This window comes from Lathyrus oleraceus, chromosome 7, assembly GCF_024323335.1.
Source record: "Lathyrus oleraceus cultivar Zhongwan6 chromosome 7, CAAS_Psat_ZW6_1.0, whole genome shotgun sequence".
NCBI classification, from domain to species: domain Eukaryota; kingdom Viridiplantae; phylum Streptophyta; class Magnoliopsida; order Fabales; family Fabaceae; genus Lathyrus; species Lathyrus oleraceus.
In genome coordinates, this window is record NC_066585.1 from 82,859,072 (window position 1) to 82,863,954 (window position 4,883).

The window sequence follows — 4,883 nt, forward strand, 5'->3', positions numbered from 1 at the left end:
ACTGGTATCGGTATGTAACAATTTAATTAGATGGGATTTAATAATAATCGGTGAAAACTCTTTTTCTCAAACAATCTTTTAGGCTGGGGTTTTTAATTTAAATTTAATTAACTTTATCATAAAAGCGTGAGAAGCTATTTAATACGATTTCGCCACGAGAGTGGGAAATTAACTAAGGTGAGAACCAACAATCGCGAGAGCGTGACGCTCGAGCTGGATAGTAAAAATTAGGCATTGAGTTTAAAAACAGCGAGAGCACTTTAAAAGCAATTAGAACTTATTTATTTTCAAAAAGTAATTTTAACTTCAAATGGGACAGCGAGAGCGTACATTCTGACTTAAAGCTATAGGCCGAATCAACAATCATGAGAGTGTGAGATAGAGCTTTTTAAATAAATATTTTCTACTGAGAGATATTTGGCATTTAAACTATTCACCGGTGACTTATCGAATCCCTGACAATTAATGCGTTGCATACTGATTCCTTCCATCAATTCTTTCTTAAAACTAAATTTCCGTTAGATTTAATATTCTGCACCCGAACTTCTACTAATCATTCCCTTAGCTAAACATAGTGACGTTAGTAACACTAGTTTGACCATAGGTCCCTGTGGGATCGTTATCTTTTAAAACTAAAGCGACTGGACTGTGCACTTGCAGTCAAGTACCCGATAGACTATATTTTATATATAGTCATGGCAAGCATCAAGTTTTTGGCGCCGTTGCCGGGGACCTGTTTTAGTCGAATAGTGCGATTTTTTATGTTGCACGGTATAGACTAAGGTAAAAATAAAAACTAATTTACTCTCCCTTATTTCCCCGATTGTATGCCAAGTACTCGCTCACAAGGCGATAACTTAGCATCACCAGTCCCAGAATTAGAGCATTTCTTATACTTAAGATGCCGAATACATGAATATCAATAAAAGTACGATATTCCCGATATCTTCTATCCTCCTAAACCAGAAGAAAAACCAACCATGGCTGAAGAAGGACCACAGAATCGTCCTCTTAAATTCTACGCAACCCCGTCCCAACAAGAACCTCACAACAGCATTGCTGCCCCAGCTATCAATCGAAACGATTTCGAGCTGAAACCCTCACTATTATCAGCCGTCCAACAACATCAATTTGTTGGAAATCCTACGGACGATCCTAACGAACACCTGACCAAGTTTGTGCAGTACGCAGAAACTGTAAAGGTGAATGGTGTATCTCAAGATGCGATAAGATTGCGCCTCTTCCCTTTCTCACTAAGAGACAGAGCTTGGGCTTGGTTGCAATCCTTGCCCTCCAACTCGGTTACGACATGGGAAGAATTGAAGAACGTTTTCATATCCCGATATTTTCCGCCGAGCAAAACTGCTATGCTGGGAGCTCAAATCAACGACTTTCGACAAAAAGATGTAGAATCTCTCTATGAAGCGTGGGAGAGATACAAGGACATGATGAGGATATGTCCATATCACGGTCTCGAAGACTGGGTGATCATTCACACATTTTAGAATGGGCTTCTGTATAACACAAGACTGACAGTAGATGCTGCCGCAGGCGGTGCACTTATGGATAAGCCATACAATGAAGCCTATCAACTCATTGAAAACATGGCCTAAAACCATTGCCAATGGGGAGGTGAAAGAACTCCAATGGAAAAGTCCCAGACAAAGGGTGGAATGTACGAAATCAGTAGCCTTGACCATGTTCATGCAAAGGTAGATGCCCTTGTTCAAAAATTAGATAACTTGACCATACCACCCGCAGCCACCGTGGTTGTTGTAACTCCAAACTATGAGTTATGTGGAAACCCTGGACACACTGCACAAGAATGTCAAATATTAGCAGGAGTCCCAACCGATCATTTGAATTACACACAAGGAAATCCATATTCGAATACCTACAACCCAGGTTGGAAAAACCATCCTAATTTCTCGTATAAGAATAACAACGCCCTGTATGGACCTGGCCAAGCACCAACTGTTCCGCCTGGATATCAAAAGCCAGCTAATAATGCTCCTAACATGCCTAGGAAGTCAAATCTCGAATTAATGATGGAGAGCTTCATAGCTACCCAAGCTCGGACAAACAAAGACTTCTTGAACCAAAACATACATACGAGCGAGCAACTTAAACAACTAGCCAACAAAGTAGACGCCTTAGCCACCCATAATAAAATGCTTGAAATATAGATTTCACAAGTGGCTCAACATCAAGCATCTACAGCCGCTCTAGCTGGAACATTTCCTGGATAGCCGCAACCTAATCCAAAAGGATATGCAAATTCTGTTATACTAAGGAGTGGAAAAGAAATAGACGGACCCGTAGATCCAAGACTCCAAAACCCTGCCATGTTCCAAAAAGCAGATAAAACCTCACCCGAGCAGGTGAATGAACCAAAGGAAATAGAAGATAATACCCGAGAGGCAGAAGAGAAAGAAAAACCTTATGTGCCTCCACCTCCTTATAAACCACCCATTCCGTATCCTCAAAGACTCAAAAGTTCTAAAACTGCGAGTCAATTTAGGAAATTTGTTAAACTTCTGAAGCAACTAAACATTACGATACCCTTTACAGTAGCCATCACACAAATGCCCTTCTATGCCAAATTTCTTAAGGAAATCCTATCCAATAAGAAAAAGATTGAGGATAACGAAACAGTTACACTTACTGCCGAGTGTAGCACAATAATCCAGAATAACATGCCTCCCAAACTAAAAGACCCAGGTAGTTTTTCCATACCCTGTGTCATTAGAAAATTCGTCATAGACAAAGCTCTATGCGATATAGGAGCCAACATTAGTGTAATGCCCTTAACCATCTGTAAAAGGCTCAATATGGGAGAATTAAGACCGACCAAGATGTTTGTTCAATTACCTGACTGCTCAATCAAATATTATGTCGGTATACTAGAGAATGTCCCAGTACGTGTAAGACAATTTTACATTCCTACAGACTTCATAATCATGGACATCAAAGAAGATGCCAGTACACATATCATACTAGGAAGGCCATTCTTGGCTACCGGCGAAGCCATAATAGACGTAAAGAGAGGTAAGCTGACATTCGAAGTTGGAGAGGAAAAGTTTGAATTCATCTTGACCCAATTCTTACAAGCCCCGGCTATAGACGACACTTGTTATCTACTCGATGTCATAGACGAGTGCGTGAGAGAGATGGAGATGTAACAAACCACATACTCTGATATAATGAAAATCCAAATCCCTCCAATCTTTGAAGACGATAATTGGCATGAACCATACCAAAATGAAAGTCTAAGCAAATGCTTAACACTTACACCTAACCACATGCCATGCCCAAAGAAACCTGACTTAGAATTAAAAGCACTACCAAAGAACCTAAGATACGAATTCCTAGACACTAAACTGAAAAGACCAGTAATAGTCAACGCTGACTTGGGACAGATGGAAACTGAGAAGTTACTAGATGTCCTAAGGAAATATCCAACTGCGTTAGGATATAACATCACCGATCTAAAAGGAATAAGTCCTTCTATCTATATGCATTGAATTATGCTGGAGGAAGATTGTAAAACCTCTAGAGAACACCAGAGAAGGAACAACCCAATCCTAAGTACGGTAGTCAAAGATGAAGTAAAGAAACTACTAGATGCTAGAATCATATACCCGATCTCTGATAGTCAATGGGTTATCCCCGTTCATGTAGTACCCAAGAAAGGGGGTGTTACAGTTGTTAAGAACGAGAAGGGCGAATCTATAGCACAAAGAGTTGTGACCGGAAGTAGAATGTGCATTGACTATAGTAAACCTCGTTTTAAATTGGGAGAAATGCCATTTCATGGTTAAATAAGGAATCGTGTTAGGTCACGTAGTATCTGACAGAGGAATTGAAGTAGACAAATCTAAGATCGAAATCATATAGAACCTTCAACCTCTGAAAACCGTACGAGAAATACGAAGCTTTTTAGGACACGCCAGTTTCTACCGACTTTTCATTAAAGATTTCTCGAAAATTACCAAGCCACTTACAGGTTTATTAATGAAAGACGCTGATTTCATCTTTGATGAAAAATGTTTAACAGCGTTCAACCAACTAAAAACATCTTTAATCACCGCACCCATAATGCAACCACCTGACTGGAGATTACCTTTTGAAATCATGTGTGATGCGAGTGATTACGCAGTATGCGCAGTACTAGGACAGAGAAAGGATAAGAAGCTTCATGCTATTTACTATGCAAGTAGAACACTAGATCCAGCCCAAATGAACTACGCCACCACTGGAAAGGAACTTCTAGCCGTTGTGTTCGCCTTGGACAAATTCCTTTCCTACCTAGTAGGGGCGAAAATTATCATCTATACCGACCACGCCGCTATTAGATGTCTGCTAAGTAAGAAGGATGCCAAACCAAGACTTTTAAGATGGATCCTGCTGTTACAAGAATTTGAATTAGAGATAAAAGATAAGAAAGGTATTGAAAACGTAGTAGCAGACCACTTATCACGAATCGAAGGGAATAAACCTAAACAAATCCCAATTAATGATGATTTCCCTTACGAACGACTCATAGCCCAAATGGAAAGCGATATGTCTGAACTAACATTAAACGATACAGAAATAGAAGAATCCATGGAAGAAATACATGTGAATGTAATTCTGCCATGGTATGCTGATTTTGTCAACTACCTAGTTGTAGGAATACTTCCACCGGACCTATCTTACCAACAGAAGAAGAAATTCTTTCACGATCTAAAACAATACTACTGGGATGAACCTCTGCTTTTCAAAAGAGGTACCGACGGTATTTTCCGTCGATGTGTTCCTGAGGATGAAATAGATGATATAATCTCTCATTTCCATTCCGCTCCCTATGGAGGGCATGCAAGTACCTCAAAGACCTGCACTAA

The 4,883-nt window shown here is 39.9% G+C and overlaps 1 non-coding gene across 1 annotated transcript; it reads right to left on the reverse strand.

Annotated features, from left to right (window-relative positions):
- Nucleotides 1–1,367: 1,367 nt before the first annotated feature.
- LOC127109857 (small nucleolar RNA R71) lies at nt 1,368–1,474 on the reverse strand. Its single transcript, XR_007797105.1, has one exon. It is a non-coding gene; the product is annotated as a small nucleolar RNA R71 (small nucleolar RNA).
- Nucleotides 1,475–4,883: the final 3,409 nt, after the last annotated feature.